The sequence below is a fragment of the Pelobates fuscus genome, chromosome 8 (assembly GCF_036172605.1).
Source record: "Pelobates fuscus isolate aPelFus1 chromosome 8, aPelFus1.pri, whole genome shotgun sequence".
Taxonomy (NCBI): domain Eukaryota; kingdom Metazoa; phylum Chordata; class Amphibia; order Anura; family Pelobatidae; genus Pelobates; species Pelobates fuscus.
Genome location: NC_086324.1, coordinates 54,867,568 through 54,881,938, shown reverse-complemented (window position 1 = coordinate 54,881,938; position 14,371 = coordinate 54,867,568). Strand labels below are relative to the sequence as shown.

At 47.7% G+C, this 14,371-nt stretch overlaps 1 protein-coding gene across 1 annotated transcript in view; it reads left to right on the top strand.

Moving 5' to 3' along the window:
- The window catches only part of KIAA2012 (KIAA2012 ortholog), a 193,155-nt gene that overhangs the window by 22,878 nt on the left and 155,906 nt on the right, over nucleotides 1–14,371 (top strand). The window lies entirely within an intron of this gene.

Sequence of the window (14,371 nt, the reverse complement as noted above, 5' to 3'; positions counted from 1 at the left end):
TACATCAGTCTCTCTGCTCTGGGCACTGTCGCTGGTGGTCAGTTGAAAGGCAGTAAGCCATGAACTTCAGCGTGTTTTTTGATTTTTTGCGGGAGCAGCTCATGTCTGCGACCATTCAGCTCGGCGGTCCGGCCCCGCTCCCCCATCACAGGTTTTTCCCCTATAGTGCATATGAGGATCCTGGGGAAATTTCTCCAAACTGAAATTCAGAATTCTCACTTTATTGAATAACCCTGAATCAAGTAAATTCAAAACCAGCATTGGGTGCAAGTAATGCAAATAAATTGCAGTGTTTATTAATTTTTGTGTACTCATGTGAGGTTTAGAGATTAATATTTATGTGAACCTCATTGGACTCATTGGACTATGACTTGCATCACTCTCAGCCAGCCAGATAGCTGGTAAAGCATCACAAGTGCCACAGTCCACCCACCTCTCTTGCAATTCTACGTACTGCCAAACCTGAACTGATGACTACAAATGTGCTGTTACCAAGTATTAAAAAAAAAACCTTATCGAAAATCAATATCAACATTTTCTCAAATAGAAAAGTAAACTTTTTATTTTAAAGAGGACAGCTTAAACAAGTAATTTAAATGTTTGGTACCACTAATGTATGTAGAGAAATGAAAGTGCTTACAGCTATAACTCGTCCCTCTGCACCTTTGTTGCTAAGCTTCTCTTATTGCTAAGCAAAGTCTACTAACAAATGTAAACAGTAAGTCTCATTTGGCTTGCATTACATATTGTTTACTATGTCTAGCAGGGCACAGCCTGTCAGGTTTACAGCCAAATTATCGTGAGGCAAAACGTAGATTATATTTCTATTGTAACTTAAATATTGCTCTATTATTATTTTGTATTTGTATTATTTTTTCAATGTCAGAGAATGCAGAGACACATTCTAATAAAGTGCAAAATACAAAAATGTCTATTTTTTGCACTTGGCAATACTATTAATCAAATAGAGATTTGTAACTTTCAGAACTGTTTAAATATATTCACAAACGACAACTTTGACTGACCACAAATTAAAAAGTTAACGATAGTGCGTTCATTTAACAACATACGCCCAACTGCAGCGTCATTTGAAGCAGGACACTGGAGGGCGAGGAATAAGGGTACGGGGCCAGTGACGCACACCTGCTGTGAATGCGCACAAAGCTGCCTGCCAATCACTCAGCCACTAAGGGCGGACCATGCAGAGAGGACTGTTTTGATTATTTTCTGTGAAGGAGGGGAAAGCCGTAGTTAAAGAGAAATTATCATGACATTTTATATTTTTGTATTATGTAGTGTACATTAAAATATGCTACTCTTCAATGTTGATTTCGACATTGTTACGGACAGTTTCAGCAGACAAGGGGTTAAAATCGTTTAGGCGATAATCCCCTTTTCAAAGACAGGCACAGCTACTGTAAAATCACCAAAACTCACGAATTGAATACAAGTGAATGCACCAAACTCCCGAACTGCAAACAAGGGAATAAGGTAGCACTCCAAACTCCCAAACTGGAACCTCACGGATAGCTGCTAGCAGACGAACAGGAAAAGCTCCCAAGCGGCTTACACTCCTGGCAATCAGTCTCTATCAGCATACATTGAATCCCCCCAATAACGAGACAAGGCTCCGTGTTGAGGGTCAAGCAGTGGTCTGTTTATTGAGGGCTACCTGCCCCTGTATTTATGCAGGTCTCCCACCTGGTGGACACTCCCCTAGGGGACCAGATGGAAGACTGTAACAATGGACAGACAAGTAGCATTTCAGGACATACAGAAGTAAAACATCCCCACAATGCATCCTGGCTTCCTCCCCTCTGCCCTGGAGATAATTGAGAAGTAATTCAATTATCTCCCAGGACAAAGGCAAAACTCCATTACACACGTGGGGACACAAAAACAGCAAACACTTTAAAATACATAAAGTCACCTTTTACACATAAAACATAGACATGTCACATATTCCCAGATAGCTCAGGTCTGAGTGCACATTATTAGGTGAATGGCACTCAGACCACACAAATACAGTTTAATTGCCATGGAGCCGAAGTCTTTAATCACACAAATAGGCTCCATGGCATAGCTATCTGGGATAACACATATTCACATAGAACAAAATACTGAATGAACGGCTGTTCGGCTACATCCCCACGAATAGGAACCAGGAGACGGACGGCTCAGCGGTGTTCGTGCAAATAAGTGTCCGTTTTTAGTTCCATAGAATCGTTGCCAAACACCGCTGGTCTTTCGCACGATTAAAATGGCCGCCGCCTCGTGGTCGGCAACCGAACAAAGACCACCCTGGATTCGTCAATTAAGCTGCGGTTAACCGCAGCTTCAGGGAGGTAAATTGACAGAAAACTCCAGCTCCCAGGTGGTCGCCCATTCATTAGTTTGTTCGGTAGATAAAATCTACCGAACACCCCGGCAGAAAAGGCACGAATAAGCCTTTCTGCAGGGAAAATAAGTCTTTTTTAAAATCTGGTCCATAGTCCAAAGGCAGCAGGCGGGCAACCAGGCTCCTCCAATGCAATGTGGCGAGATTGGTCTCGTCACAGACATATCAGTTTATTTTCATAGATATTAGAGGTTTAGCTACTTAATTCAAGGGTAGCTGTCATGTCTGTGGAATATATGCCATTAAGAAAAGCATTGAAAGTCCCTTATAATTTGTGTTAACCTTTTTCACGTGATGCTCTCTATTTAAGTGTTCTTGCATAGCAAGACCACTTAATGTTATCTCACATATATATTATTATTCTTATTATAGCCAAATTTACCACCCTAACTCCTCCCACAGTTTTTACACTACATAGACAAAAATATACCAAAACATGCAGATTGTTCCCGATTGGTGTGCTATTACTTTGTGGAACGTTTTGCCGAATGGTTCACGTAATATCGTCGTTCTTGTGGCGAAATTTGTCCCATAGGAATGAATGGCAAAATGTTCAAAGCTAGAGTGGGAGCTGGCAAAAGCTGAAAAATCAGGACATGATTTCTAAACTGCCACCACTCCCTCATTTTCAAGCCCACCTACACAAATCTTATATCAAAACGTTCAGCTATCCCTGCTGACACTAGAAATGTCCACGGCTACGCCATAGTCCCGATTGTTTTAACAATATGACCATTTGTTTGCAACTCACGCCGTCCTTTGACATTCATTGAAACTCCCCTCTACAAAGCTCAAATTTGAAGGGCAATTTCTAAACTGCGACTGTGCCTTCATTTTTAATACATCAGAGATATACTATGCATCGAAATGTAGGTCTGGGTCTTGTGATTCTCACAATATAAAGCTTTTCGCTGTAGGATGTACAGTTTTTAAAATATGACAGCTTGAAGATGGCAACCGCCAAAATACTCTGACCTGTGCCAGGCTGCAGCAGCAAGTGATGTCATAGACAGGGCCTTTTGCACATCTGCTAATGTTTTTATAAATGTATGGTTTAATGTAACTATGCAACAACGTTGCAATTAAATGTGCTATATAAATGATAACAGTTACTCCGCCCACTCCAGTTGTAGACTACTGGTGGAGGCAAGAACACTTCACACAATTTCCCCAGAAATTGTAGCTTTTCTAGTTATTATTATTATAGCCAAATTTGCCACCCTAACTCTTCCCACAGTTTTTACACTACATAGACCATAATATACCGAAACGTGCGGATTGTTCCCGATCGGATTGCTATTACTTTGTGGAATGTTTCGCCGAATGGTTCACGGAATATCGTCGTTCTTGTGGCGAAATTGGTCCCATAGGAATGAATGGCAAAATGTTCAAAACTAGAGTTGGACCTGGCAAAAGCTGAAAAATCAGGACATGATTTCTAAACTGCTACCACTCCCTCATTTTCAAGCCCACCTACACAAATCCTATATCAATTAATTGAGCCTACACACCATCCTGGCCTGTGCCTCGGGCTGCGCACGCACCCGTAGACGGACTGTGGGATATACTAGGAAGGGGTGCAGACTGGGGAGACTATTTATTTAATAGACCGGAGGATTTTCTCCCAGACTCACCCCCCTAGACAGTCAAGTCTGGTACTGTATATAGTTACACCAGTTTCCCCCCCCCCCTTTTTTTTTTCTTCTGACACGACTCGACGCACACGACCAAGACACTCTCCCTCCCCTCACCCACCTGCCTTGCCTGATCCCTCTGGTTCACCCCCCCACCGGCCGGCATCTTGGAGGCGGCCATCATGGCGAGCCGGGGTCCCGGGGGGTTTGCCCCTGCGCTGCTGCGCCTATAGTCCAACAACGTCAGGGGCCTGAATGCCCCAGAGCGAAGGTCACACCTGTTGCGGTCTTTGTGGACGGCCAGGGCATCGGTGGCATTTCTGCAAGAGACGCATTTTCGAGGCCCGAACGGCCCCACGCTTAGGGATCAGAGATTTCCACAGGGGTTCTTCGCGAACCATAGGGAGGCTAAAAGAGCCGGGGTGGCCATCCTTTTCGCCAGCCACACGCCCTTCAATTGTACGGACGAAAAAGCGGACCTTCTGGGGCGATACTTATTCCTCAAGGGCACGATCGCGGATAGAAAGTACACCTTCGCCTCCATTTACGCACCAAACACTAAGCAACACAACTTCATCTCCAAAACGCTCAAACTGCTGGAACAATTCCGCGAGGGACTGCTTGTAGTGGCCGGAGACCTCAACTTACCCATGGATCCACGAGTGGACACCTCTAAAGGACGATGCTCGTTGCCTCCGTCGTGCCTCAGGACAACACAAGCCACACTCAGAGACGCAGGCCTGGCGGACAGCTGGCGGGTCCTGCACCCGATGACAGGGACTTTACGTATTACTCCCCAGTACATCGTGGCTACAGCCGCCTCGACTACATATTGATAGCATAGGAATACCTCTCACTCCTGCAAACCAGCACCATCCTGCCGATTACGTGGTCGGACCACTCATCAATGCTGTCCCTCCTGACTTCGCCTCTTCATAAACCCAAGGGCAGACAATGGAAACTAAATGAACGGCTCTTAACGGACCCAGTGGCCCTCGAGGAAACTAGAACAGTCCTGCGGCACTACTTAGAGGACAACAGGGCAGGAGAGAGCCCGCAACTGACCCGCTGGGAAGCTCACACGTGTGTGTGGTCAGGGGACATTTTATTAAGACCTGCACAACGTGGAAGAAGGCACAGAGTGCGCGTATTGCAGAGCTACATAAGAGGGCCGCCCAACTCGAGACGGAACACAAGGCCTCCCTATCGGAGACCACGTACCGGGAATTAACGGAGACCCGTAGGGAGCTACAACAATTATTACTATATTACTATAGCTACAACCCACGGCGTGTGCTAGTTACCGACCCATATCCCTTAACGCCGACCTCAATCTCTTCACTAAGATCCTGGCGTGGCGAATAGGCCGACTAGTTCCGACCCTGGTCCACCCGTATCAGACAGGATTCATCCCCGGGAGAGAGGCAAAGGACAACACCGTCCGGGCGCTTAATATCATGCACCTCTTTCAAACCACTCAGCGTGGGGGCCTCCTCCTCTCAACAGATGCTGAAAAGACGTTTGACCAGGTGGACTGGCACTATCTGCAAGCCACACTGCGGGCTATGGGCTTCGGACCCCAGATCCTTAAATGGATCTCGGCTCTATATACGGCCCTGAAGGCATGGCTGCGCATAAATGGAGTCCTCTCCCAGACACTTGACATCCGGAACGGTACGCGGCAGGGGTGCCCTATGTCCCCCCCTTCTGTTTGCCCTCTCTCTGTAGCCATTTCTCGAGGCGGTCAGATGGGATGGGGACATTGAGGGGATAACCCATGGAGGCAGGGAACATAAGGTAGCCGCATATGCCGACGATTTGCTCTTTTTCATATGCAACCCTGCGGTCACACTGCCTAACCTCCTAGCCGCGTTCACTAGATATGGGTTGGTCTCCAATTTTAAGCTAAATCAGGACAAATCAGAGGCACTACCCCTATCCCTCCCACGGGAGCTGACGGACAGGCTAACAGCGAACTTCCCATTTAAATGGTGCTCAAATAGCATCAAGTATCTAGGCATATGGCTGACGAGGGAACCCACGCAGCTCTATCAGAAAAATGTCCTCCCCATGCTCCAAACACTACGCAAAGACCTACTGAGGTGGGGACACATGTATGTCACGTGGTTTGGGCGCATTAGCGCGGTGAAGATGAACCTGCTACCGCACCTATTGTACTTATTTCAAACTATCACGATCCTGCCGGCCTACTTCCGCACCTTGCGCTCCGTAATCTCTGGGTTTATATGGGCGACTGGCCCCCCGAGAATTAAACATACTCAATTAACCCTCCCGAACACAGAGGGGGAATGGGGTTGCCGTCCATACGAGCTTACTACCTAGCCACCCACCTCCTGCGGATTATAGACTGGCACGTCCCCACGACTGACAAGCTGTGGGTACACATTGAAAGAGTGCAAGCAGGCGGCCGAATTCCCCCAGTGACGTGGACACAGAACCCAATACGAGACGGTGACCTGAGGACCCACCCTTATATTGGGGCGACGCTGGGGATTTGGACGAAGCTCAGGTACAAGATGGGGCTCACAACAAACCCGTCCCCCCTGACCCTGATCATCCACAACCCAGATATCGCCGGAGGCCTGACGCTGCGAGAGATCGAGGGCTTCGGTGAAAGTGAGGCTCAATCTTCGCGCATGGCTCGTCAACAATACACTAAGACCGATGGGGGAGATGCTGCCCCAACGTGAGGCTACGGGCATCCTTAGATATCGATACCACCAGGTGCAACGCTCCTACGCGGCCCTGCCGGAGAGGCATCTCCTGCACAGGGACTCCACACAGTTTGAAACCCTCTGCGCACGCAAGGAGCACCTAACCAGGGGGGTCCCTACTCCCTACTCCAAGCAGCAGAACAGGACCCCTCGACCCGCTTCCACTCTAAGTGGGAACGGGCCACCGGAACGACTCTCACAGACCAACAATGGGAAAAGATTCATGTCCTCTCCTATCAAGGAATACTCAGCTCCAAAATACAAGAGCTCAACTACAAGCTCCTGACCGGGTGGTACAGGACCCCAACCAGACTCCACGCAATGGAGATTGTGCCGACCAATACGTGCTGGCGCTGTAAGGCAGATGAGGGGACCGACCTTCACATCTGGTGGACGTGCCCCCCGATTGCGGCCTTCTGGCGGCAGATCCACCACAAGCTCACCGAAATACTAGACTCCGACATGCCTTTTGGACTGCTACCCATGCTCCTCAACCACACGCAGGCTCCACTGGCCACTTACAAGAAAACTATAACGAGACACCTCCTCAATGCCGCCAAAAGCCTCATTCCCGCCAGGTGGAAATCGAAAGACATCCCGACCTTGCCGCAATGGATGGCGAAGGTGGAGGAGATCTTCGCGATGGTGTCCCTGACGGCTGAGATACGGGGAACTCAGGAACGCAATGCTCGGAGATGGGTGTCCTGGATCGTGCATGTGTGTAGCGGTACTTACCTTATCCGGGGGCCGGCCGCGGTCCTCTCTTCAAGCCGTGCGCGGTCCTGCGGCTGCACGAGCCGCGCGCGGCTCATCCGACTCTCCTAACAGGAAGACGGGCAGTGACCGCGAGATGCGGTCACGTGTCCCGCCTGCAGCTAAGAGCGCGCCGCGAGTCTCGTGCGCGCTCTTAAAGAGACAGTGGGAGCCTAATTTGCAAAAAGGCTCCCATTGGCTCCTGTCATGCCAATCACCCCATACACTTACCTGTTGGGGGTGTGGAAGTGACAGGAGCCAATCACATTAGTTTGAAGGCTACTTATACTTACCCTTTTCCCTTAGTTCCTTGCCCTATCGTGGTTTCTGCTACAGTTCCCTTTAGTGCTTGTTGTGTTCAGTTGTGTTTCTCTGTATTTGACCTTGGCTTTGTATTCTGACTTCGTTTTCACTTTATCCTTGTCTGTACTGTTTGCCGGCTTGCTGATTCCTGTGTACCAGACCCCGGCTAGTTTTCGTTTACGCTGTCTTTGTGCCCTTGACCTCGGATCGTTCCTGACTCTGTCTTCTCCTATTACGTCGAGTCCGGCCACTCTAAGGTCCGGTAGACGTATCTCTCCTCTGTGCTGTCTTCTGTTTGGCTGGATCCTGCGTGTAGGGGTATATACTCGTTACATTACGATAGGGCCATGGACCCCGCAGATTTAGCTCAACAGATGGCATCCCATGAGGCTAGATTTGTAGAGCAGGATCACCGTATGGATCAGATAGCTCAGGCTCTCCAGACGCTCTTAGCTAGAACCATTCCAGCAACCGCACCTAACCCTCCTACACCCCTGCTTCCTGAAGTATCGACTGTGCCTAATGCTACGGCCCATTTAACGCCTCCTCCTAGGTATGGAGGGGATTCTAAGACATGCAGAGGGTTCATTAACCAAATAGAGTTTCATTTTGAGATGTATCCACGTTCATTTCCCACAGAGAGGTCTAAAGTTGGGTTCTTTATGCACCAACTTACCGACAAAGCACTTGAATGGGCAAACCCTATTTGGGAGGCTAATGGACCTATGGTGCATGACTTTCACAGTTTCCTTACAGCTTTTCGCAGAACTTTTGATACTATGAAAAGGTCTAAGAATGCCGCGAGAGCATTAATGAGGGTTAAACAGGGTTCTAGGTCTGTGGCTGATTACGCTATACAGTTTCATACCCTTGCCTCACAGGTCGATTGGACCAACAATGGGTTAACTACTGCCTTCATGGAAGGCTTATCAGACTCTATATTGGATGAGGTAGCAGCTAAGGAGCTTCCTGTTGCCTTAGAGGACCTTATTGACTATCTCATCGATATAGATAATAGGATTCGTGACAGGCTCTATACCAAGAACAGGAATAGACGTTTTGTTACACCTATTCACCCCAGAGTTAATACTCCGGAGAGTGTAAAAGTATCTGAAGAGGAACCCATGCAATTAGGGGTTGCCAAACTCTCTGATAATGAAAAATTACATAGGAGAAGGGAGGGACTCTGCCTATATTGTGGTAGGAGAGACCATATGGTAAAGGAGTGTCCTTAGCTCCCGGAAAACTCTCGCACCTAAGACCTTATAGGGGACTGGCCTTGGGTGTGATTTCTAAGTCTCCTACATTGCCTCCTAACCGACTGCTTCTCCCTGTTTCTTTACATATGGGAGAGAGTTGTATAGTTGAAAATATATATGCCCTGGTTGACTCTGGGGCAGCTGAGAATTTTATAGACTCTGGTTTTGTAAAGAAAAACAATATTCCCATCAGGGAGAAGGAGATACCCTTGCCCGTTGAGGCCATAGATGGTAGACCATTGATATCTCCAGTTGTTACTCACGAGACTGCACCGCTACACATGTACACAGGGGTTCTACACTATGAAACCATTCGGTTCCAGGTCATCACCTCTCCCTCTTCACAGTTGGTGTTAGGGTATCCATGGTTACGTGCCCACAATCCCATTTTTGACTGGGAGACAGGGCAGATAAAATCATGGAGTGAAGCCTGCCATGAGTCATGTACTATTGAAGTCACGCCTGTGAATTCTATTAATGTTCCTACCATTCCTCCTTTGTCTACGGCTATACCCTCTCAGTATTTATCTTTAAAGACTGTCTTTGATAAAATAGAGGCTGACAAATTACCGCCTCACAGACCCTACGATTGTGCTATTGACTTGTTGCCTGGCACTATACCTCCCAAGGGCAGGGTGTACCCTCTATCGGTTCAAGAAAACCGTGTCATGGAGGAGTACATTAAAGAATCATTAGACAAGGGATTTATTAGGAGATCCTCTTCTCCGGCTGGAGCGGGGTTCTAATTTGTATCAAAGAAAGAAGGTGATTTAAGACCTTGCATTGATTATAGAGGTCTAAATAAAATCACCATCAAAAATGCTTACCCTATACCATTAATAACAGAATTGTTTGACAGGCTCAAACATGCTACGGTATTCACCAAATTAGATCTTAGAGGAGCATACAATTTGATACGTATAAAAAAGGACCACGAATGGAAGACAGCCTTTAACACTAGGTCAGGTCATTATGAGTATACCGTCATGCCATTTGGGCTTTGCAATGCCCCAGCAGTATTCCAAGAATTTATTAATGATGTCTTAAGGGACTTTATTCACTCATTTGTTATTGTGTACTTGGATGACATTTTAATATATTCTACAGACTTACACACTCATCACAGACATGTTACGACAGTTCTGAAGACCCTTCTTGCTAATGGTCTTTATTGCAAACTAGAAAAATGTCTATTCGACCAATCCGAGGTCCAGTTTTTAGGGTATTTGATTTCCGCTAAGGGTTTTTGGATGGATCCCCAGAAGCTCGCTGCGGTCATAGAATGGCCTCTGCCGCAAGGTCTGAAAGCCATCCAGCGTTTTCTGGGTTTCTCTAATTATTATAGACGTTTTATCAAAGGTTTTTCGTCTATCGTAGCACCTATTACTCGTATCACTAAAAAGGATGGCAATACACGTGCCTGGTCTACCGAGGCACTTCAGGCTTTTGACTTTCTTAAGACTACGTTCGCCTCTGCACCTATTTTACAACATCCTGTCCCCTCATTGCCATATATACTTGAGGTTGATGCTTCCGATATAGGGGTAGGTGCTGTCTTATCCCAAAGAGAGTCTCCTGACAAGCCATTGCATCCTTGTGGCTTCTTTTCTAAACAAATGTCCAAAGCAGAAAGGAATTATGATGTGGGTAATCGCGAACTCCTTGCTATCATTTTAGCACTCAAAGAATGGAGACATTTGTTAGAGGGCACTAAGGATCCTATCCTCATATTTACGGATCATAAGAACCTATCCTACCTTAGCGAAGCTAAAAGATTGTCTTCAAGGCAGGCTAAGTGGTCACTGTTCTTGTCTCATTTTAATTATATAATCACCTATAGGCCAGGTGATCGGAACACTAAAGCGGACGCTCTGTCCAGACAATTCGAGACTATTGACAAACAGGAGATTGATGTCACTCCTGTCATTCCCCCAGACAGGATAATAGCAACTACTATATTGTCTATTTCCTCGTCCCTCTTGCAGGCCATACAAGCGAAACAAAGCATGGCACCTAGCGAGAGGCCTAATGATAAATTGTTCGTTGACGTTCCCGAGAGACGGGATATTCTGTCACTGTATCACGATACTAAGACTGCTGGACATCCTGGTATTTCCAAAACGGTGTCAGCCGTTTCTCGGTATTTCTGGTGGGATACCTTACGTAAGGATGTTACTGACTATATAAGTGCTTGTACTACTTGTGCATGTATGAAATCCTCTCGTAGAGTTCCTTGTGGGCTGTTGCATCCGTTACCCATTCCCGAGAGACCTTGGTCTAATCTATCAATGGATTTTATTGTTGAATTACCCCCTTCGAATGGTAACACAGTCATCCTAATGATAGTAGATCGGTTTTCCAAAATGGCTCACTTTGTGTCTCTTCGCAAGTTGCCCACTTCTTCGCTAGAGAAGTGTTTCGATTACATGGTATTCCCTTATCTATTGTATCCGATAGGGGTAGCCAATTTATTTCCAGGTTCTGGAAAGCCTTTTGTTCGGAGATGGGTATTTCTCTCTCATTTTCTTCCGCTTACCATCCCCAGTCTAATGGAGCTGCTGAACGTGCCAACCAGTCTCTGGAGCAGTACCTCCGTTGTTTTGTGTCTCACCATCAGGACAATTGGTCTGACCTGCTTCCTTGGGCTGAATTTGCTCGGAATAACGCCACTCATGATTCTTCCGGCAAAAGCCCTTTTTACGTTGTCTTTGGCCAGCATCCCGTGGTTCTTCCTGCTGCATTCTCCTCACAGGGCATGCCAGTTCTGGATGAGCATTTGGCTGGTTTGCGTAATACTTGGGAGCAGATTCAGCGTTCTTTGGTGGACTCTGCTGCCCGCCAGAAGGCTCAGGCTGACAAGCATCGCAGAGCGGCTCCTTCCTATGTTGTGGGGGACAGGGTTTTGCTTTCCACACGGAATATTCGCCTCCGGGTGCCTTCTATGAAATTGGCTCCCCGCTTCATTGGTCCTTATAGCATTATACATAAGGTTAATCCCGTTTCTTATGCCTTGGGTCTGCCTAAGAATCTGCGTATACCTAATGTATTTCACACCTCGTTGTTGAAGCCTTACGTACGCAACCGCTATACCCGGCATACTCCCCCTCCCCCTCCTGTCTCTGTGGAGGGTCATGAGGAGTTCGAAGTGTCTGCTGTTATTGACTCTCGTTTCCTTAGGGGTCGGCTTCAGTACTTGGTACATTGGAAGGGTTATGGGCCTGAGGAGTGCAGTTGGATTTCTGCGGATGCTCCCCGCCTTGTACGTTCTTTCCATTCGCGTTTTCCTGCCAGGCCTGGTCCTGCCCGCCCGGAGGGCATGTCCTCAGGTGGGGGTACTGTAGCGGTACTTACCTTATCCGGGGGCCGGCCGCGGTCCTCTCTAGAAGCCGCGCGCGGTCCTGCGGCTGCACGAGCCGCACGTGGCTCATCCGACTCTCCTAACAGGAAGACGGGCAGTGACCGCGAGATGCGGTCACGTGTCCCGCCTGCAGCTAAGAGCGCGCCACGAGTCTCGGGCGCCCTCTTAAAGAGACAGTGGGAGCCTAATTTGCAAAAAGGCTCCCATTGGCTCCTGTCATGCCAATCACCCCATACACTTACCTGTTGGGGGTGTGGAAGTGACAGGAGCCAATCACATTAGTTTGAAGGCTACTTATACTTACCCTTTTCCCTTAGTTCCTTGCCCTATCGTGGTTTCTGCTACAGTTCCCTTTAGTGCTTGTTGTGTTCAGTTGTGTTTCTCCGTATTTGACCTTGGCTTTGTATTCTGACTTCGTTTTCGCTTTATCCTTGTCTGTATTGTTTGCCGGCTTGCTGATTCCTGTGTACCAGACCCCGGCTAGTTTTCGTTTCCGCTGTCTCTTTGTGCCCTTGACCTCGGATCGTTCCTGACTCTGTCTTCTCCTATTACGTCGAGTCCGGCCACTCTAAGGTCCGGTAGACGTATCTCTCCTCTGTGCTGTCTTCTGTTTGGCTGGATCCTGCGTGTAGGGGTATATACTCGTTACAATGTGGCTGTGCGGGGGCCAGGGCGGACACCGCCGGGGCCCGGACAGGCGGTTGGGTAGGGACCCGTGGGGCTCTGGCCGATGATGGGGTGGGACCCTTCCTCCTTCCCTGGTGGGGGTGTGTGGTTTTTTTTTTTTTTATCTTGTCCCCCCCCCCCCTAACTCGCCGACCACCTACTGACTGATGGACCTAATAGACTCTCCCTTGGACAGATATCCACGTACACGCACAGCTACTTGCCTATGAACATCCACACAGACCACAACTGCAACACGCCCTTGACTACTGACTCATGTTTTCGAGTTTAAACACCCACTGATACAGAGAACGACCGTTCCCGCGACTCCAAACAAAACAGACCCACAAACATAAGCCCCACGAACATGAGACTGGCATACCCCTGTTTTCCCAGCCTGAGAGAAATTCTCAGTGACCTAGAGGACAGGTGATAATGGACACGGAGGGGAGGCCCAAAGTGACTTGTGGATCGGAGAGAGGGGGCGTACATAAACGAAAGGACACTCGCCCACCACCGCCCCTCGTCCACTGAAAGAGACGCCAGGAGTGGGGGAACAGTCAAACCCTCACATGATAACACACACACATCAGCTAACTGTAGGCTGGCCCGGGAGGGGAGGCCAAGAGGCAAAGTTGTCCCCAGCAGCTTGAGGGGCAGAGAGATGGAACCCTCCTCCGACCCACAAAGGGGTGATAAGCCACTAGTCCCAGTCATTAGCAATAACGTTTAATTGTCACCCCCCCTTTCAGGGACACAGTCACATAGAAAGCAAACCCCCGGGCAAGGGTCGTCTCTGAAGCACACCCTGGGGGGGGCCCGAACAAACAAGGGAACCCCCGCTGGCATAATGGGAGGCAGTGGGCGCTGCTACTGTGACTGGACTATACATTGTTACTAGTAAATTGTTATATCCCGAATTGTCTGCAACTTGTATACCATTATGTACTTTGGAAAACCTTTAAAATAAAGAATGTGAAAAAAACAAAAAAATGGAATAAGCAAACATAATACCAAAAGACAGTTCTAAGAAGTGACAGTTTCTCTTTAACTTCATCACAGTGTGAGCTGTTCTGTCTCCCGAGTATTCTATAGGCATTAATTGACCTGGAGAAGGAAATAACATTTTTTACATCATTTAAAATATAAGCTTTTGACAATAACAAATTTTTCAGACTAGTAATGCCCCAGAGACGGTTCCCTGGTGTCTTCAGATGCGGGACACCTATGAACTAAAGTAAGATGGCGGGATGTCCCGACAAAAA